Consider the following 22,821-nt stretch of genomic DNA (forward strand, 5'->3'; position numbering starts at 1 on the left):
TTGAAAAATGAAAAAAGGAAATGCCTCTTACAATGTATTTATAATCTGCCCATCCCCCCTCCCTTAATCATCCTGAAGAAATCTAATGTCAGAATAGACAGACAACAAAATCAATGGTCAAAGCAAGAATTTATTCCAATGAAAAGACTTAAAATGAGTGTGCTTGGGATTCAAAGAAATGAATAAGGCATGGTTTCCATTTTAAAAAGGCAATAATTAGGGTTACCTAGGTGGCTCAGTCAGCCTTCCACTCAGGTCATGATCCTGGAGTCCCAGGATCAAGCCCTGCACTAGGCTCCCTACTCAGTGGGGAGGCTGCTTCTTCCTCCAACCCTCTTCCCTCTCATGCTCTATCTCACTCTCTCTCTCTCAAGTAAATAAATAAAATCTTTAAAAAAAGGCAACAATTACTAATCAACACCAGCCCAAAACAAAATAGATATGAAATAGAATTGATCATAATTCTTAGAAATGAAAAATACAGTTATTGAAATAAGAAAATAATTATTTCAGTTACATATTATGATCTTTAAAAAACATGCCAAAACTTAGTGGTTTAAATCAACAGCTCTCCCAGCATTCTGGTTCAGGACCTTAGGTAGTACTTAATTAGTAGCACTGGCAAGGATGACTTGATTATAGTCAGCTGGGCTAGAAGGTTCTAGAAGTCTTCATTCATAAGTCTCAGGGGTTTACCATGTGTGGCTCTTTTCTATCCACATTGTAACTTATTCATTAGTCTGGTTCATGGTTTGTTAAAGCATGGTGGCTAGTTTTCCTCAGAGAGTTTAAAAACAGATGTGGTTGGCCTTTTAAAGAACTGGAACTGGCACAGTGTCACTTCCGCTATGGTCAGACAAGCCATAGGGCTAACCCAGGTTCATGGGGTTAGACATAGATTCAGTCTATTTCTTTCAAGAATAGCAAAGTCTCATGGCAAAAAACATGTGGGATGGAAGATAGTGTGTGGTAATCTCTGGAAACACAATCTACCACAATAGTTGACTGAATAAACTTTATAGAAAAACAGTGAATTGGAAGATAGGATTGAGAAATTAACCAGAAACAACATGAAGAAAAGATACAAACCAAATTAAAGGGCCGTTAAGAGAATAGATTGATAGGTACAATTGAGTGAAGGACAAAGAAGCAATATTTGGTGAGATAACTGCTAAAAATTTTTCCAAAACTGAAGAAATGATGTGTCCTAAGATCACAGTAACTCTGGATAGCATGTAACACAAATAGTAATCTAGACCTAGGAATACTATAATGAAATTGCAAATGTCAAAGTAAAAAAGAATTATTTAAAGCTCTTAGTTACCCATCAATGGAATGAGAAATAAAACCTGGACAGATACATTCCAGAATGAAATACAATATTGTCAGTGTATTTCTCAGTGTAACTGAGAATATTATCTTCAATCTAGAACTTCTATCTAAGACATAAATCAAGGTTGTTGGCAAATATAAGACATTTTCAGTCATTGTAAGCCTTAAATGTATGGAGTCCAGTTAACTTTTCAAGACAAAAAAAATCAACTGAAAGAGAGGGATACAAGAAATAGTGTCAAATACCAAAATTTGTTAAAATTACAGTACAGTTAAAAAAGATTACCCAACAATTCTGTTTTGAAAGTTGTTGATCCTAGGATTTTAAACAAAATAATTAGATGAGAGTGGTTGACATAAAAGACTGCTAAGATCCTTGTCATTGTCAGGAGGAAGAAGAAATTGTGGAATAACTATAGGTTTTGCGAGAAGAATTTATGGTTGATTATATGTGTTAAATTTTTTTAAATACATTTATTTCTTATTCGTGTTCAATTTGTCAACATACAGAATAACACCCAGTGCTCATCCCATCAAGTGCCCACCTCAGTGCCCATCACCCCCAGTCACTGCCACCTACCTCCCCTTCCACCACCCCTAGTTCGTTTCCCAGAGTTAGGATTAGGAGTCTTTCATGTTCTGTCTCCCTTTCTGATATTTCCCTATGTGTTAAAATCTAAGGTTAAGACGTAAGATTAAAAACCAGCAGAAGTTTATGTAGAAAATAAAGAATACTTTATCAAATCACCCAAAGGCAAAGGATGAAAAAGAAAAGAACAGGAAAGTAACAGAATGTAAAATAAAGATGTCAGAAATAAGTTCAAATATGCCTGAAATCATATATGGTTTAAGCTCCTCTATTAAAGATAAATGGTTGGATTAGATTTTTTAAAAATCAGGTATATGCTACTTTACAAAAAGAGAGCTGCATAGCATACAAAAAATATAATTTAAAGCAAAAAGCATGACTAGGAACATGGCACTATATAATAATACAATGAATAGCCTATCAAGAAGATCTAATAATTATTATGATTTTTTTCTTTCACAACGTAGCCTCTAGATATATAAAACCCAAGTTGATAGAATTTGAGACGACTGGGTAGGTCCACAATCATAGTAAGAGATTCAAAGGTATTTTATCATAAGTGTGTAACGTCTGCTAGTGTGTAACAGACCAAAAGTTGATGATGGTGTATAGCAGAACTTTTGTGAATTCCATGGGCTGTGTACAGGTGTGCTAAAGTACTGTCCTCACCCTTGTGATTGCTGGGTGGGCAAGGAGGTCTCTGGAACATTCCTCCATCCTTAGCAGTTGGGAGCTGCCTCAGACATTTATAAAACAAATCATGTGCCGGCTCAGACTGGTGAGCAGACTCAAAACAAAATAAAACACCAAAAAATTCATAATACCTAGCACAGGGAACAGTCAGAAATTAGTATATTCATACATAGATTCAAGCTGTTGAAATTGGTATAGACTCTCTTCACTATAATTTGGGAACATTTTAAAAAATCTTTGGATTTTTTTCATATATTTTGGTAATATGGAGTAATAACAATTATGGAGATTTTTGTTGAGTAGAGTTACACAAATGGGTAAGAATATACATCTAAGGACGTTCATCATGGGGTTATATGTAACATAGAATAATTGAAAATAACTTGAGTGTCTAAATAGATAGAACTGATTAAAATATCATACAATTATATGATATAATAACACATGGTATTAAGAGTGATATAGGAACAAACCAGAAATTTATGGGGTTTGTAGCACAGCTTCCCTAATCTGAACTTGTGAGACATTGCTAAATGAATTGAAACAGTTCTTCTCGCTTAGAACATGGTCTCAGAATCCTTTTAATATCAAGCTCTAAGCAGCTATAATCAGGATCAGAAATAAAAGGAAACGTGAAACTTATGAGCCATACCTATCCTTAGAGGAATAGCTAATGACATAGAAAAATGTTCTTTATGTATTGTTAAGGGAAAAAAGTAGATTACCAAGGAGTACACACCGATGATTACATTTTCTTTAAAGAGCATTCATGCTTACCTATGTCTAGATAAAAATGTTGAATGTGAAAAGGAATTATTTTCAGGTGATAGGATTGCATGTGATTTTCATTTTCATTTATTTTCTATTGTGAGGCTGTATTACTTTTGAAGTAAGAAAAATGAAAAGGATCTTGACTCGTTCATTAAGCCCTAGCATCTAAAAATCCTTTCTCGTGTTGAATCCCTTTCTACCTTGACTCCCTGAGGGGTCCGAGACTCTCTCCTCCCACTTACCAGAGTTTGACCTCTGTTGACATGATCTGTGTCTGTGCATCTTTCTCCTCAACTAGATTGAAGGCTCTGGAGTGTAGTGACTTGTGACTCAACACAAGTGGTTTGCTCTTCACAGATGCGAGGACACATTTTGTTGAATCGAATGGACCTAGTTGGACAGCATCAACTCCATGCACCCTACGCCTGAGTACAGAGCCCGCAAGCAAACATTCTGATTCCAAGTGTCTATGGAACTTGGAGAGGAAAGACACTGGTGAGTCAGACTCAGTGGACTTGAGTCCCCTTGCAGAACTCTCCCCGTGTGACATTTTCATTTTGTGCAGGTAAAGGCACATATTTCAGTTCTGCTTTGTGGACCTCAGTAGTGTGGATATTTAGGCAATACTTTTCCAGTTTTCTGTCTGTAGAAAGTCTTAGAAGTTCTTGCAAGACAGCAGAGGAGGACTGTTTTCACCTCTGAACCCTCAAGGCTATGATGTGCTCTTGTTAGAAAGGCTGAGCTGGAGTAATTTCTCCACGGGACAGAATAGATTCAGTGATCTGGGAAAGCAGTTCCCGAACTCTGATGCCTTTATGTCCTCAGGACTAATCTGGTGGAAGGCACATGAAAGCAAGGAATCTAAACTCAGGACCAGAAGTGGAGTGGAAGAGAGAAACTTCTGGGACCTAATTAATGGAACACACAGAGAACTTGAGAAGCACACCCGGCCTGGGAAAACAAAAACAAAAACAACAAACAACAAACAAAACAAAACAACAACAAAAAAACTCTGGAGCTGAAGAATAGGAATATCATTATTTCCAGGTGAATTAAATGAAAGATTACCATCACTTAATTTTTTTTTCCCCTTAAGTTAAAGCTTCGACAACAGCAGCAAATCCCAATGCTGAAGTCACTCTTGTTTTCATTGCTTTGCTTTTATAGGTCCTTACCACATCCTTGCAGGAAAGCAAGAGCGCCTTCTTTTTAATGATCCTCCAAGAAGGAGAGCACAGACCCTTTCTTGGCACACCAATCCCGAGTTGAGTGACATGTGCTTTAAACAGAGAAAGATGGACATTGCGCATGTACCTGGCCGTGAAATTAAAGACCAGGCCCTTTTGTTCTATACTTCATAGATGTGAGACTAATGGCCCTGGTTCTCGTTATAAAACTTGGTGTATGTGACAACTGCTACCAGCAGTGGAGTTATAAGCATTAGAAGATTTAGATTTTGCCTAAAGTTGACTGCAGTCTTTCCAATGGCTGGTGGGCGGTGAAAGTGGTCATTTGGGGGGCAGTATGGTTAGGTCTCTATCTGCATATGAAATTTTTTGAGGTTCATGAAGAATTGGATAAACCACATCCATGCAACCAGAGTACCAATCTCATTACAAATTTTCCGGTGTTCTCTTCCCCAGAGCCAATCATGTAGCCCCCCTCCCCTTTTTTTTTCTTCAGAAATCTTTATTTTTAAATCTTTAGTTGTAGACAAGGAACATTCTAGAGCTAAACTCATCTGGATATCTGACAGTTCTCCAGGTGAGAAAACTGGAGGGTTGGAATTTTGTTAGTAAATGAGCTGATCTAGAACATAAGCCTCCCGACTTGCTGGGCCTTTCTCACCACATGGTTTTGCTGCCCTGTGGTTTGTGGATCTGTGTAGATTCACGGCTGAGTGTTGCTGGTCCGTGATGGGACAAGTAAAAAAAGTGAAAGCAAACATTTAGAAACTTTTGTAAATATCTTGACACATGAGCAGACTAATTTGTTCAATGTAGTAATAAAATGCTTTGGACTTATGATTTCTTTTGTTCATGTAGGAAAGTTAAATTTCAGAAAATTTTATTAAAGTATGCTTGACTTACAATGTTAGAGTAGTTTCAGGTTACAGCATAGCGATTCAGTAATTCTATACATCGCACAGTGCTCACCGGGTGGTCCCCCTCTGTCATCGCACAACATTATTGCAATATTTTTGACTATATTCCCATGCTGTACTGTTTGTCCCTCTGACTGTTTTATACTAGAAATTTGGATTTCTTAATCCCCTTCATCCATTCTTTCACTCTCCTCCCATCTGGAAATCACCAGTTTGTTCTTGGTATTTATGAGTCTGTTTTGGTTTGTTTATTCTGTTTCTTAGATTCCACGTATAAATGAAATTATATGGCATTTTGTCTTTCTCTTTCTAACTAATTTCACTTAGCAGAATACCCCGTAGGTCCATCCATGTTGTTGCAAATGGCAAGATTTCATTCTTTTTATAACTAATATTCCATGGTGTGTGTGTTTGTGTATACAACATCTTTTTTATTTAATCGTCTATCGGTGAACACTTGGATTGCTTGCACATTTTGGCTGTTGTAAATGAGCCACAGTGAACATGGGATTGCATAAATGTCTTTGAGTTAGTGTTTTCCTGTCTTTAGAAGATACCCAGCAGTGGAATCGTTAGATTATATAATATTTATGTTTTATATTTTTTTTGAGGAAGCTCCGTTATTGTTTTCCATTGTAGCTGCACCAATTTCCATTTTGGTCAACAATGAACAAGGGTTCCCTTTTCTCCACTTCCTACCAATGCATGTTATTTCTTATCTGGCTGATTGTTGCTATCCTAACAGATGGGAGGTGAGGTATCACTGTGGTTTTGGTTTGGATTTCTCAGATAAGTGATGTTGAGCATCTTTTCATGTGTCTGTGGCTAGCAGAATGTCTCCTTTGGAAAAATGTCTTTTCAGGTCTTCTGCCCATTAATTTTTTTTTATTTTATTTTAGTCACCCAGTGCTCATCACAACAAGTGCCCTCCTTAATGCCCATCACGTATTTCACCCATCCCCATGCTCATTTTCCTTCTGGTGACCATTAGGTTCTTCTCTATAGTTATGAGTCTCTTTCTTGGTTTGTTTCTTTCTTTTTTTAAAAGATTTTATTTATTCATGAGAGACGGAGTCAGAAACACAGGCAGAGGGAGAAACAGGCTCCCCACAGGGATCCTGAAAGGGGACTTGATCCCCAGACCTTAGGATCATGACCTGAGCCAAAGGCAGATGCTCAACCACTGAGTCACCCAGATGCCCCATTGATTTGTCTCTCTAACCCTCTATTTTTCCCTTTGCTTGTTTGTTTTCTTTTTTGTTTTCCACATATGAGTGAAACCCTGTAGTATTGGTCTTTCTCTGAATGACTTACTTCACTTAGCCTTGTACTCAGTACCTCCCTTTATATTGTTGCTAATGGCAAGATTCCATTCTTTTCCATGGCTGTATATTACTCTAATGTGTGTGTGCTAGCGTGCATGTGTGTGTGTGTGTGTGTGCGCGCTCGTGTGGTATGTGTACCACTCTTCTTTATCTTCTCATCAATCATTGGAGACTTGGGCTCTTTCTATAATTTGGCTATTGTTTTTTTTTTTTTAAGAATTTTTTTTTAAATTTTTGTTTATTTATGATAGTCACAGAGAGAGAGAGAGGCAGAGACATAGGCAGAGGGAGAAGCAGGCTCCATGCACCGGGATCCCAATGTGGGATTCGATCCCGGGTCTCTAGGATCGCGCCCTGGACCAAAGGCAGGCGCCAAACCGCTGCGCCACCCAGGGATCCCTATAATTTGGCTATTGTAACGAATGCTGCTATAAACATAGGGGTTCAGGGATCCCTTTGAATTTGAATTAATATTTCTGTATTCTTTGGATAAATACCCAGAGTGTGATTGCTGGATTATGGGGCAGTTATATTTTTAACTTTCTAAGGAATCTTCATACTATTTTCCACAGTGGCTGCACCAGCTTACATTCCCAACTGTACAAGAGCATTCTCCTTTCTCCATATCCTTGCCAACACTTGTTCGTTCTTGTGTTTTTGATTTTAGCCATTCTGACAGGTGTGAGGTCATATCTCATTGTAGTTTTGATTTGCCTTTCCCTGATGGTAAGTGATGAAGAACATCTTCTCATATATCTGTTGACCATCTGTATGTCTTTGGGGAAACGTTTGTTCATTTCTTCTGCCCAATTTTAGTTGGCTTATTTATTTTTGCGTGTTGAGTTTTATAAGTTCTTTATATATTTTGGATACTAACACTTTATTATATGTGTCATTTGCAAATACCTTCTCCCATTGTATTGTTTTATTTTTGCTGAGTGTTGTGCAGAACCTTTTTATTTTGTTGTAGTACCAAAAGGTCTGTTGTTGTTGTTTGCTTTTGTTTTTCTTGCCTAAGGGGACCTCTCTAGAAAAAGTTGCTATGGCCAGTGTCAGAGAAATAACTGCCTGCACTCGTTCCTAGGATTTTAATGGTTTCAGGTCTTGCATTCAGGTCTCTAATCCATTTTGAATTTATTTGTGTATGGTGAAAGAAAGTGATCCACTTTGATTCTTTTTCATGTTGCTGTCCAGTTTTCCCAATACCATTTGTTGAAGATACTGTCCTTTTTTTAAAAAAAAAAAATTTATTTACTCATGAGACACACACACACACACACACACACACACACACACACACACAGAGGCAGAGACACAGGCAGACAGAGAAGCAGGCTCCCTGCAGGGAGCCCGATGTGGGACTCCAACCTGGGACTCCAGGATCACACCCTGAGACGAAGGTAGATGCTCAATCGCTGAGCCCCCAGATGTCCCGAGACTGTCTTTCCTACTGCATAGTCTTTCCTACTTTGTTGAAGATTAATTGGAGATATAATTGTGAGTTTATTTCTAGTTTTTTTCTGTTCCATTGATCTATGTGTCAATTTTTGTGTCAATGCCATACTAGTTTTGATCACTGTGGTTTTATTTTTATTTTTAAAAAAGATTATATTTATTCATTCATGATAGACATAGAAAGAGAGGGGGGGGGCAGAGACACAGGCAGAGGGAGAAGCAGGCTCCATGCTTGGATCCTGACCCTGGACTTGATCCCAGGACTCCAGGATCACGCCCTTGACCAGAGGCTAAACCACTGAGCCACCCAGGGATCCCCGATCACTGTGGTTTTATAATATAACTTGAAGTCCATATTGTGATGCCTCTAGCTTTGCTTTTCTTTTTCAAAGTTTCTTTGGCTTTGGTGGTCTTTTGTGGTTCCACACAAATTTTAGTCCTGTGAAAAATGCTGTTGATATTTTGGTAGGGATTGCATTAAATGTGTAGATTGCTTTGGGTAGTGTAGACACTTTAACAGAATTTGTTCTTCTGATCCATGACCATGGAAGTCTTTCCATTTCTTAGTGTCATCTTCAGTTTCTTATATCAGTGTTTTATAGTTTTCAGAGCATAAGTCTTTCATGTCTTTGGTTAAGTTGATTCAGGGTATCTTATTATTTTTGGTGCAATTTTAAATGAGATTGTTGATTAATTTCTCTTTCTGCTGCTTCATTATTGGTGTATAGAAATGCAAAAGATTTTTGTAGTTTGATTTTTGTATCCGACTTCACTGAATTTATGAGTTTTAGCAGTTTTATGATGGAGTCTTTCAAATTTTCTATATATACTATTATGTCATCTGCACACAGTGAGACTTCTTCCTTACTGATTTGGATTCCTTTTATTTCTTTTTGTCATCATTGTGCGTAGGACTTCAGTACTATGTTGACTACAAGTGGTGAGAGTGGACATCCTTGTCCTGTTCCTGATCTTAGGGGAAAAGCTCTCTCATTCTTTCCCCATTGAGGATGATGTTCACACTGGGTTTTTCATATAAGGCCTTTACTATGTCGGGGTATGTTCTCTCTAAATCTAGTTTGTCGGGCTTTTTAAAATCAGAAATGCATGTTGTACCTTGTCAGCTGTTTTTTCTGCATCTATTGAAATGATCATATGGTTCTTATCCTTTCTTTTATTAATGTGATGTATCCTATTGACTGATTTGTGAAGATTGAACCACCCTGGCAGTCCAGGAATAAATATCACTTAATCATAGTGAATATTTTTATAAATGTATCATGCAATTTGGTTTGTTAGTATTTTGTTGAAGATTTTTGCATCTATGTTCACCAAAGGTATTGGCTTGTATTCTTGTTTTTTGTGGTGTCTCTATCTAGTTTTGGCATTAGGGTAGTGCTGGCCTCATAGAATGAATTTGGTAGTTTTCCTTTCTTTTCTATTTTTTTGGGATATTTTGAGAATAATGGGAATGAACTCTTCTTTATATATTAAATAGAATTCTGTAAAGCCATCTAACCCTGGACTTTTCTTTGTTGGGAATTTTTTGATTACTGATTTAATTTCTTTGCTAGTAATCAGTCTGCTCAAATTTTCTAATTCTTCTTGTTTCAGTTTTGGTAGGTTATGTGTTTCTAGGAATTTATCCATTTCTTCTAGGTTGTACAATTTTTTGGCATCTAGTTTTTCATAATATTCTCATAATTGTATTTCTGTGATGTTTGTTGTTATTTCTCCTCTCTCATTTGTGATTTTATTTATTTGGGTCCTTTCTCCTTTTTTCTTGATAAGCCTGGCTAGAGGTTTATCAATTTTATTGATTTCCCCCCCCCCCCCCCCCAAAAGAACCAGGTCCTGGTTTCAATGATCTCTTCTGTTTTTTGTTTTTGTTTTTTGTTTTTTGTTTTTTTTTAGTTTCTATTTCACTTATTTCTACTATGATCTTTATTTTTCCTTTCTCCTGCTGATTTTAGGTCTTGTTTGTTTGTTTGTTTGTTTTCTGTCTCCTTTAGGTATAAGATTAGGTTGTTTATTTGCGATTTTTCTTGCTTCTTGTAGTATGCCCGTGTTCATATAAACTTCTATCTTAGAACTGCTTTTGCTGCGTCTCAAAGGTTTTGAACTATTGTGTTTTTATTTTTATTGTTTCTATTTGCTTTCTAATTCTTTTATTTCCTGGTTGACTGATTCATTGTTTAGTAGTATATTACATAACTTCCATGTATTGTGGTCTTTCCAGATTTTTTTCCTATGTTTGAATTCTAGTTTCATAGCATTGTGGTCAGAAAAGATGAATGATATGACTTCTGTCTTTTTAACTTGTTGGGGCTTGTTTTGTGGCCTGACATGTGATCTCTTCTGGAGAATGTTCCATGTACACTTAAAAAAGAATGTATTCTGTTTTAGGATGGAATGTTCTGAGTATATCTGTTAAATCTATTTGGTCTAGTGTGTCATTCAAAACCATTGTTTCTTTGTTGATTTTCTGCTTAGATGATCTATCCATTGCTGTAGGTGAGGTGTTAAAGTCCCCTACTATTATTCTATTACTGTCAGTTCCTTTGTGCCTGTTGCTAACTGCAAATGTATTTGGGTGTTGCCAAGTTGGGTGCATAATGCACATATTTGCAATTGTTATATCTTCTTGTTGGATTGTCCCTTTTATTATATAGTGTCTTATTTGGTCTGTTGTTACAGTCTTTGTTTTAAAGTCCAGTTTGTCTGATGTAAGTATTACTACTCCAGTTTTTTTTTTTTAAGATTTAATTAATTAATTTATTTTAGAGAAAAAAAGAGAGAGAGAGAATGAGAGAGAGAGAGCAGGGGCAGGAGCAGAGAGGGAGAAGAGGGACAAGCAGATTCTGTACTGAGCATGGGGCCTGACTGTGGGTTCCATCCCACGACCCAGAGATCATGACCTGAGCCAGAAGCCAAGGCATCCATTTGCATGATAAATGTTTTTCCATCTCCTCACTTTCAGCCTACACATGACTTTAGGTCTAAAATGAATCTTTTGTAGGCAGCATATAGATGGGTCTTGTTTTCTCTTTTATACATTCTATCACCCTTTGTCTTCTGATTGGAGCATTTAGTCCATTTATATTCAAAGTGATTATTGATAGATTTTATTGTTTTGTGGTTGTTTCTGAAGATTTTCTCAGATCCTTTCTCTTTCATGATTTGCTGGTTTTCTTTAGTGATATATTTGGATTTCTCTCTCTTTCTCTTTATTCTTTGTATATTTATTAATGGTTTTGGATTATGGTTACCATTAGATTTGTATAAAAATCTTCTGCATATAAAAGTCTCCGTTAAGTTGATGGTCATTTAAGTTTGAACTCATTCTTTACTCCTCTCCTACCCATGTTTTAGGTTTATAGTGTCATGTTTTAAAGCCTGTTATTTTGTGAGTTCCTTGATTTATTTTAATTTAATTTAATTTAATTTAATTTAATTTTGTTTTATTTTATTTTATTTTATTTTATTTTATGTATTGATTGATTGATTTTTATTTATTCATGAGAGACACACAGAGAGAGAAAGAGGCAGAGAAACAGGCAGAGGGAGAAGCAGGCTCCATGCAGGGAGCCTGACATGGGACTCGATCCTGGGTCTCCAGGATCATGCCCTGGGCTGAAGGCAGGGGCTAAACCGCTGAGCCACACAGGCTGCCCTGATTTTTTTGTTGTTGTTGTTTTTACAGAAATATTCATTTTTACTGGTTTTGTATTTCCCACCTTCATACTGTCATCTTTGGTCTCTCCTTCCCACTCACAGAGTCCCCTTTAATATTTCTGTAGGGCTGGTTTAGGGGTCATGGAACTCTTTCGATTTTTGTTTGGGAAAGTCTTTATTTCTCCTTTTATTCTGAATAATAGCCTTGCTGAATAGATTATTTTGGCTGCAGGTTTTTCCCATTCAGCACTTTGAATATATCATGCTACTCCTTTCTGGCCTGGATATTTCTGCTGAAAAATCTGCTGATAGCCTTATGAGGTCCTTTGTATGTAACTGTCTTCTTTTGTCTTGCTATTAATTAATCAATCAATCAATTAAATAAATAAATATATATATATGGAGAGAGAGCGAGAGAGGGAGGGATGGAGGTGGGGGGGAGAGGCAGAGACACAAAGAGAATCTTAAGCAGGTTCCATACCCAGTGTGGAACCCAACACAGGGCTTGATCTTAGGACTATGAGATCATGACCTGAGCCAAAGTTAAGTTGGACAGTTAACCAACTAAGCCATCCAGGCATCCTTTTAAATATGTTTTTTCACTATAGTTGGCCTTTAATGGATTAAAAATGAAAATCAATTTGTCAACACAGCCACCTGGTTAGAAAGCACTGGTTTAAGTGGGACACTGGGCTTTTATAACAATTGACAGAAAATTAACAGGAAACAATGCTTATAAACATTAAGAGTGTGACTCCGCTACATTTTCCACCATATTTTTAAATACACAATCAAGTCTAGCTTCTTTTTACTTAATTTGAATTTTCTTCCTAAGTATGTTATTACCTGCCCCTACCTAGTAGCCATGTTTATTCTAATCACTAGTCAGATTTTATCATGACTGTAAAAGGTCTAATTCAGTCCTGTGGGCTCTCTTTCACCTCTAGATTCATTAAGCACAATTATTTCCATTATCCAAATCAACATAAAATGCAAGCATGCTTGAATGCAGCATTAGTCACAATGAAATACTCCTTCAGGACTGGTCGTTTCTCCAGGGTTGATAATGACCTACTGATAACTATCCCCTTGGACATTCCAGCCATTTGTTAACCCATATAATACCATGATGACAGCCTCTCAGTATCCTCAACTACCTGACACAGCTTAAATTTGAAAGTGCAGAAAACCTCAGTGAGCAGTGACTGAGAGGTACCATAAAAGCTATATATGGTTCTAAATATCAGGTTGGAGCATGGAGCTGTACTAGGTCAGAGTGGACAATGTTGTCATTGTGTGGGGACTCAGGTCAGTGACTGATGCTATTCCTTTTGCTCTGAATAGCCTCACCACCCTGTATACTGACACTCCAAACACCATTCCCTCTTTAAAATCGACTCTAAGACCTTCATTCTCAGTGTACTGACAAGAACTTGCATATATATATATATAAATACACATAGCTTCAATCTAACTTTATTGTACTATTTTGTTTACACGTCTGCCTATCAGCCCATCTCAACAAAAAGGTAGAAGTCAAGGACTGTGTTTTAGGTCTTATTTGTGTCCTTAACATCCTGTACATAAGTATTCCACAGTGTTGAAGGGATGAGTAAATGGTTATTTGAATTCACCTTCAGTTCTTCTGAAGTATGAAAATGCCCAGGCACTTATATTTCCCAGCAGCTTTTTCATTCCTTCTTGTGAGTATGTATGATTTCAACCCCATGCATAAAAGAAGCTGGAGTAGAAGGTGCTTGTGTTAAGAATAGGGCTCGTGACTACCTTCCTGCCTCTGGTGCCATCTTAATAATCTACTTGCTGGGATGGCTGACTCCAATGTCTTACTTGCCTTGACCAACGGAGAGCTGATCAGCCCTTTCCTCCAGTCAGACCAGGCATATTTCTTCACTTCCTGCCCCCTCCAGACTGTCTCATGTCCAGCATGCACTGTCCTATTTTTTCTTCTTTATCCTTACTTAGAATATCTGCCCCATGGAAATGGCTGACTATAAAATATGAATACTAAATATGAAATATTGAATTTATCAAAAGTCCACTCACTGTTTAGGCTTCCTATTATATACAGTAGACACATATAAGAGCAAGGTGTAATTCTTGTTCTTAAGGATCTCACAATTAAGTAGGAAAAATAGATAAGTCGATCGATTATTAAATTTCCTAGAACTATCATTAGTTGAATAGTTTCGCTAACAAGTCTTTTATTTTTATAAACTCATTTTCTTTTCATAAGATGATGCTACTATTATTCCATTTCAAAGATAAGGAAAGTGAATCTTGGGGAGATTGTGTAAGTTGCCCAAGATCTCATTACTTTTAAGAAATAGGATAAAGATTTAAACTTAAGGTGTTTGAATAGCAAGTCTACACATGTAACTGTGCCATAATGTCTGTGAACACTTGGATCCCTTCCCAGTATCCTTTCCTATCTTATCTAGAAAATTCACAGGGGGTGGGGAGGGAGTAGGTCTCATTTTCCAGTTATGTTTGGTAAATTAGCAGGTACTATAACTGTCATGTGTGGACTTATTTTCCTGTAATGCTAATAGAGACTATCATGCAAAATCTTAAATAAATTTGTAAGAGATTAAAATCTGTAGCTCTTCCTTAACATACCAGGGCTGTTACCTTAGCATAGATTAAATTACTGTCTTAAAACTTATTTAAGAAAACAAACTGGTTAATACCCATTACCTTGTCCTCTGTAAAAATCTTGCAAAGCATTTTGGCCTCCATTTCTTCTTGGTATTCTTTCTGTGCCAGTAATTTTTTTGCTCTAATTATCCAAATTTTCCTCTCTAAAATAGAATCACCTTTCTTGTCTTCCGAAACCTGCTCAAATTCTCAAAAACAACAGCTAGTTGACCCACATGGACCCTGATAATTTTATAAATGCCTTGGTATGAGAATAATCAGACATTTTAGACTTAAACCCACTGAATTTACTCCCAGGTATCTTTCTATTGTGGCTTGATGTCTTGTCCTTCCATCTTCTGCGAGACCTTTCTTGTTTTCAGTTGCAGTTCATTTTATTAACATAATCTTTGAGTGTTACCTGTGATCACATTTCTATTGCACTATAGCAAAGAAAAAAAAAACAATATGTCTTTTGACCTTCCTACAGTGAGAAAGTGAATTATATTGAGCCAGAGTCATGATTTTCTATTATATAGCAAATCTTTGTCTTTCTTATGCTGCTGGTGACTGGCACTAAGTAGTGAAAAAAATGTCTTCTCACCCTTATGTGTTAATGCTGCTCTGATCCTTTGCCCCCACAAATACAAAATAGAAACCCTATAATATGTTGGGAAAAAATAGGTATCGGTGACTCACAGGCGAATGAATTATAGATGAGTGCTAGGTGTCAATTTTGAGTTTTATTTTTATGTAAATTACTTCCTGCAATATTTGAAACTCTCTACTTGTCTTGAGAATTCCACTCCCCAATGGGAAACAACAGTCAACTTAATGTATTTAAATGGAGCCAACACACTGAATTTTGCCAAATATTTGATTTTAAGGCCATGATTAGTATTTTATATTTCTAGTGGCATTTAAATAATGAGAATTACTTTGATATACTAAGCAAACCAAGCAGCAGATTGTTTCTTGGAGTATTCATAACAAGAGATGTTTCTGCATCAAAGACCTTTATTTTATGGTATTGGTTTACTCGTATAATCTAGCACAGTGCATTAGCCAGGATTCTCCAGAGAAGCAGAACCAATAGGATGTGTGCATAGATATAAAGAGATTTATTTTTCAGGAATTGGCTCACATGGTTATGAGTACTGGTTAAGTCCCAGTTCTGTAGGGCAAACTGGTAGACTGGCAGCCTGGAGACTCAGGGAAGAGTTGATGTTGTAGCTCTGGTTCAAAGGCCTTATAGAGGCAGCATTTCTCCTTCCTTGGAAGGTCTCAGTGTTTTTTTTTTTTTTTTCCTTAAGGTCTTCAATGGATTAGATGAGACTCACCCATGGTATGGGGAATAATCTGCTTTACTCAAAGTCTGTGGATTTAAATGTTAATCACATCTTAAAAAAAAATACTTTCATAGCAACATCTAGACTGGTGTTTGACCAAACATCTGGCCCCACAACTTAGCCAAATTGACACATCAAATTAACCACAAATGATAATATTTTTAACCAGTTGTGAATTATTTCCAAATCCACTACAAAATTTAAAGACAGTGCTCATAATAATTAAAGCAAGGATAACTTTCCAGAATGGATGCAAGACAATTTTTTTTTTATTTTATTTATGTATTCATGATAGTCACAGAGAGAGAGAGAGAGGGGCAGAGACACAGAGAGAGAAGCAGGCTCCATGCATCGGAAGCCCGATGTGGGATTCGATCCCGGGTCTCCAGGATCGAGCCCTGGGCCAAAGGCAGGCGCCAAACCACTGCGCCACCCAGGGATCCCGCAAGACAATTTTTTAAGATCTCATATGAAAAGAAAACCAAACTGAGGTACTGAGGTCATGTTAATCCTCCCACTTCAGGTAGTGGAAATGGAGTTTGAAATTAGGGGGACAGATGACTGGAAAAGCAGACTATGTTGTCTCTGAGCTAAATTGAGACAAAAATTATTGTCACTTATCTGAAGAAGTAAGAGAAGCATCCACACAAGAATTTCTTGCCTCCTATATTAAGTTGTTAACTGTTTATGGGCAGGGATTGCATATTACTTTTCTTCTGCACCTCATTGATCTTAGCATATTTTTGGGTACTTAGGTGGAAAAGTGAATCTTCAAAAAAGTTCGCTCACAGATTCAGTTCACAAAGGGATCAAATAAAGCCAAAAGGGCATCAAAATTTGGGAGAAGTGTAGGGAACTGAGTGATTATAGAGCTGGTAAGGAAATAAGAGATGTTTGGGAAAGAGGCTACTGTTGAAAAAGAAAGCAGGGAGCTAGATACTTGGGTCATAGAGTGGTACATTTTGATAATGTGGTCCTCCTGAAATCTAGGGGTCCTGTGGTAGAAGTAGATGTACGCTCCTGGTATAGGAAGGGCAAAAATAGTATGATGTAGAGGTGATTCTTCATTCGTGTATATATTATATATTACTTAGGATGATGGCAAAGGAATATAGATGGGAGGAAAAATGTGAGCCAAGTACCATGTGATTTAGTAAGGTGAAAGAAGTTTGTGAAAATTAAATATGAAGGCAACATTGTCATTACAAAGGTAATTGATGGATGTTTGGGAAAGTGATCAAGAAAAAACTGTACTGTTAGAAGGCTTTGAGGTGAAATTTCAAGAATGAGAAGTCTGAAGAAGGTAGTTTTTCATGACTTTTAAATGGCCCTGGGAATGGAAAATTGTGTTGAGGACTGGTTTGGGCAAAAATAGGACAAGGGTAAACTGTATGTGGACTGACTCAGAGAAGTATTTAGGGAAAGCAACTGAGGTAAAAAGTTTGGGTCAAGAATAACTGGTTTAGAGAACAGCATTGAAGAAGCTGTGGATCAGGAATAAGCAGAGGTCATATATATAACATATATAATTTTTTAATAATATAAATTATAAGTTATATAAAGTACATGAAATTATAAAAATATATAAAAATTATAAATAAATAATAAATAAATAAATCCCCGGGAATACTGTATTTCTGGGGGATTTAATGCATTATGAATCTTTAGACACACATACACATGTGCATGTGTATATACAGCAATACCTCAGATTCTACAGGTAGTATGAGTGATGTTAAAATTCTGAAAAACAGTAGAATTTCTCATTGTCTAAGGGCATTGATGTCGAACAATGTATGTACACAAAAATAATTAAAAATTTAAATCTTAGCTGAAAGAGTTCCAAAGAATGTTATAAAATGCTAAAATATATAGAGTTTTATATAGACTTTAGAATCAAATTTCCTATCCAGTGGATTAGAAATATTGCGAATGAGATATAAGACTCAGGAAGTAGGTTACATAGTAAAACTGAAAATGAAGTGGAATAAAGAGTAACCTCCAACCTAATATGGTGGATGGACCAAAACACTACCAGGTTATTATTTACACATGAATGATGAATTTACAGTGTTGAAATAAAGCCAAGTGGTAATTTACCTATTAGGTACTCTGTTTCCAATACTGTTTCAGATCCAAAAATGTATGAATACAAATGCCAGGCACTGAGTTCATTAATGTTGACACATCTACCTTTCACCATGTGACTCAGTTCCAAAGGCAAATGTGGGTAGAACCTGGCCTCAGTTCAGAGAACGGCTTCTAAAGGAGAGCTAAGGACTCTCCAAGGCTTCGGAGTCCTTTGATAGGCTTCTGGCATTTTCTGCCTATGCTCTTGCCTTTCATGGGGAAGCTTTTGTCTTCTCTGGAGGTTTGTTCTAAGGAGTAGGCTTAGAGAAACATTTCCACATAGCTGGCTATGCCAGTTGCTCCATCACATTTGGGGTACCATTACCTTTGAGAATCCACCCATCTCATTATTGCACAAAGAACAATCAGCTCACTTTTCCCCTTCTTATTCTGCAGACTGTGGCCAACATGTCCTCTGTGGGGGGTGGGGGTGGGGGTGGGGGAGAGCATAAAAACTCTCTGTTTCATCCTGAGGGAGGAAGCTTTTTTATTCTCTTTCCCCTACATGAACTTGACAAGAACATGCTTCAGTGGCACACTTTTAACCCATGGGTAGCAGAACTGGACTAAATAACTCTGAGCACCATGCAAAAGTCCTCTGCGAGATGTCTCTTCCAAGACCGTGTGTCGTCCTTGGAAATGTACATAGGAAAAATTTAGAGCCTAATGTGAAAAGACATGATTTTGAATCTCATCTCCCAACTTAATAACTGTTTAAAATTTGGCAAGTTTTCTTTGAGTCTCCTTATAAAATGAGAATAATAAGGTTTATTTACTCTCAGGCTGCTGTGGAGAAATGAGGTGGAATATGAGCAATAACCTGGCAAAGATCCTGGTCCAAAAAAACCCTGCTCAATAAATGCTAATCCTATCATGTTCTTAGTAGGCTACTGATAGAGGCCAGACATTGTGCTAAGTGCTTTCCAGATACCATTTTATTTTATCCTTCAGCCATCTGGTGAGGGAGCTATTGTTTATCCCCATGAATCAGATAAGGAAATGAATGCTGAGAGAATCAGATAACAGTAGGTATCAGTCTTGGGATTTGAACTCATCCGAAGAAACACTCTTTCCTTTAGCCTGCATTGGCTCTGGGTTTGAGGTAGAAAGTTAAGGAGCCATAAGCAAGGACTAGATTGGAGCTCTCCTGGACTCTTGTCCTCATATCCAGGTTACTTAACACACCCCTTGCTTGATGCTTGTTACCTGCTGGTTCCCCAAGAGTCATTGGAATATAAGCTTTGTTATTATTGTTTCTGGAAAGGAAAGTTCTATTAAAATTGTTTTAGCTTGAAAAAAAAATATAAGCTTTGGGGAGATCTGTTTTATTCTTTATTCTTCTTATTTTTAATGTATGAAGCGCAGTGCCTGGGACATATTAGAACTTCACTAAAAGGTTTTTGAATGATTAATGATTCCATGTGCAGGTGGGCAGTGAGGATTTGGGAATTGCAGGGAGGGAATAGGGCCTACAACTGCCCAAGAGATGAAGAATGAGTACTGACCATGGGATCAAACATGACTCTCCAAAAATTCCTAAGAACTTAACAAGAGAGTTCAGAACTGCTAGGTCATTCCGAAGATTCCTTATACCAGGAGTCAGCCTAGAAACTAGCTTATATCTGAAGCAGATTTTGTGATGTGTTGGGTTTCTTTGATATCTCTTGTCAAACTGCTACTGATTCTCTGATGCATGTGACTCCTCTGGTTTCCATGGTACAAGTTAGTCCCAGGCCAATAATGCCATGAGCAAGCTGTGGAGATGCGCTCAGAATTGTACCTATATCAGAAATAAAGAGAAAGAGTAGATAAAACAGTTTATGGGGAAATACCGTATTGCTCTCCTGAAATTTCATTGTAGGAGGGGATCTGTGGATCAAGAAAAAGAAATCCTAATACTTTTCCAAAATACTGAGAGAAATTCTAATGGAAAGTGGTAAGAAGTTCATCAAGGGCGCTGCCTAAGAGAAGACTTTCTGCTTGGACATAGATTCTGAAAAAGTCCTATCATATTTCCCCTTGAAACATCTTATAATCCCTACCCAGTAAAGCAGAAGAAACACAGAGACAGTGATTGATGGCTGCTGTCATCATCTGGAGACATTCTTGATAGGTAGTTTTGCAGGAGGGGAAAGTAGGGCTGGAATAAAAAAGTTGGAAGCAGCCAAAAATGGAAGAAGAGATCATGGATGCAAGGATCCACTCAGAAGTAAAAGAAGAAAGGAGGGGAGGGTGCTCAGATCTCATCTACTAATTAGTGGTAGGCCCTTACCACTCCTAGTTTCTGCTTTTTGATATACAATTCTCAAATATAATACAGTATGGAATGCAAGTTTTAAGCTAACTTCCTCTAAAATACATTTTTAACTTATTTAAAAGACTTCCTTCCCAGGTGGACATATTTTTATCAGATTACAATTTCTCAGTAAACAGGTTTTTCAAAAACTACGTTTCTCCCTAGGCTACCATGTTAAAAAGTTATGCTTTTAAGTTGCAGGATTTCTTAGAAAACAAGAGTATTTTAGATTTCTTTAATATTTACAAGACTTTGGATTCTAGAAAGGAGTTGGCATAGTGTCAGTAAGAAAAAAACCCAAAAGTATCTTCTGATTTAATCATCAGATACTATATATATATATATATATTTTTTTTTTTTAAGATTTTATTTATTCATGAGAGAGAGACAGAGAGACATAGGCAGAGACACAGGCAGAAGGAGAAGCAGGCTTCATGCAGGGAGCCCGACGTGGGACTCGATCCCCAGTCCCCAGGATCACACCCTGAGCTGAAGGCAGGCTCCAAACCACTGAGCCACCCAGGGATCCAAACTGCTGAGCCACCCAGGGATCCCCAGATACCTTACGTTCTGCTTCACATTCTATATAAATAACTCATCCCCATCTCAATCCGCATGTTAAAAACTATCTGATACATAGGGAAGTGTTCTTGGGTTTGAATTTCTGTAACAGATATTTCCAAGTTCCTCTACCTTGCTTCCCTGCCAGCTCAGACAATTTTACCTATTTGTGGTATTCATGTTTTTGTTCCATTATTTAAAACAACCTACAGGGTATTATGCATGTTGCAATTGTAACCATGAATGTAGATCTGTTGTATCAGGAGAGATTTTTTTACTGTCTGGCATCCCCAAAATACAAAACCTGACAAAACAATAACACATTGCATGTGTGCATGCAATTCCTGATGTCGCTTTTAAGCATAGGGAGGATAAATGAGATAACGAAGGAAGCTTTTTGAGCTCTGAGGAGGACAGCTGCTCCATGCAGTCAAGACATCATTATTATTAATTACCTTTATTCATTTTCAAACCATCTGTTTCCAAATATGAGCACTTGTGGCCCAATTCTCCTCATTCCATGCCCCTCAATGTGTCCCATATACATAATTAATCTTCAGCTGATTTCAAAAGAAACAACATCTTATAGAGATGGTGCTAGAACAAAGGGAAAACATTAATCCATTTCTTTGATGATTCTTTTGTTTGGGGCAAGATTATTCATTCTTAAATTACATTATTTTGAATACTTTGCTACTGGTATTGAGTCAGTATAGGTTTTTTTTTTTTTTTTTTTTAACCTTTAAAAAACTAAATAATGCCACCTGGTGGTGAAAATAAATACCTTACTATCTGCATGATATTTCTAGAGTTTTTTTACTGTCTTTCTTACAGTTTCATTATTGTAATAATTTTTAATGAGTTGATGTAGATCACTGGGAGGTAGAAAGAAGATTCTAAACATCAGATAGCAATAAATAGTTTGCAGTATTTATACAGTGACAAAATTCCCAACTCAAAAGTTCTTTTTGCCATAAAGGAAGGAAGGTAATTGTGGAAAGCCATGGAGTTGGTTCTCATCTTGGTTAATTAGGAGTGATAATTTCCCGGGATCTGATGTTATTTCCTCTGTGGTCACACATAATCCACATGTAAATAAAATGAGACCCACCCATAAAATTCGAGGCTACTCCTATGGGTGATGGACCAACTGTCTGAAGAGATATGATGCTTTTACCAATTCTCTCTAAACTTCGCCTGCCTCTGGTATCCAGTTATATCTGAAACCCACAGGGGTAGACTTGCCACAAGTGTTTTTGTAGGTTTGTGTTTTACATAAGAGCCTGAGGAACCTGCCGTTTGCTGCCCCATGGGGATGAAGATGGAGACCACTGTAAATGAAAAACTGTATTTTACTCATTTTTTCTGTCTTTTAAAGACTAAGTTATGTCCTAGGAGAGAAATTCAAAATGGGAAATGTCTCCAGGCAGCAAGATTGATTCCTCTATCTTTGATTTCCCTGAAAATTGTCTTTCTCTGGGAGGACAGCGACTAGGACTGGCACAAAGATAGTGTTCAATAAATGTTTTTTTAAATTAAAATGAAGAATGCTTCTTCCCCTGTGGCCCCCCTAAGAGGAGACTTCAACCAAAATGAAATTTTTCTTATACCAACCTACCACACTACTGCCTTGCCTGAAATCCTTCAGGGGTTTCATAATCAGGTCCAAACTCCTTGCAAGGTCCCTCTGAACCTTTCTTGATCATCTTCTCACATTCCCTCACTTCTCTGTCCTAATACAAACATATATCCATGTGTGTGCGTGTGCACGTACACACACACACACACACATGCATGAACTCTGGATAGGTCTGCTCCTACAAGGCTACTTGCCATCCCCCAAGGCCATTCTATTCTTCCAAGGCTTTGCTGACCAAAGATGACAT

The 22,821-nt window shown here is 37.2% G+C and overlaps 1 long non-coding RNA gene across 1 annotated transcript in view; it reads left to right on the plus strand.

Moving 5' to 3' along the window:
• LOC111095346 overlaps positions 1-5,493 on the plus strand; it is a 54,434-nt gene extending 48,941 nt beyond the window's left edge. The window contains exons 2-4 of the long non-coding RNA XR_005356606.1: positions 3,743-3,880; positions 4,211-4,432; positions 4,553-5,493. This is a non-coding gene — a long non-coding RNA (uncharacterized LOC111095346). The remainder of the gene's footprint in view (positions 1-3,742; positions 3,881-4,210; positions 4,433-4,552) is intronic.
• Positions 5,494-22,821: the final 17,328 nt, after the last annotated feature.

This window comes from Canis lupus, chromosome 3 (genome assembly GCF_011100685.1).
Source record: "Canis lupus familiaris isolate Mischka breed German Shepherd chromosome 3, alternate assembly UU_Cfam_GSD_1.0, whole genome shotgun sequence".
Classification (NCBI taxonomy): domain Eukaryota; kingdom Metazoa; phylum Chordata; class Mammalia; order Carnivora; family Canidae; genus Canis; species Canis lupus.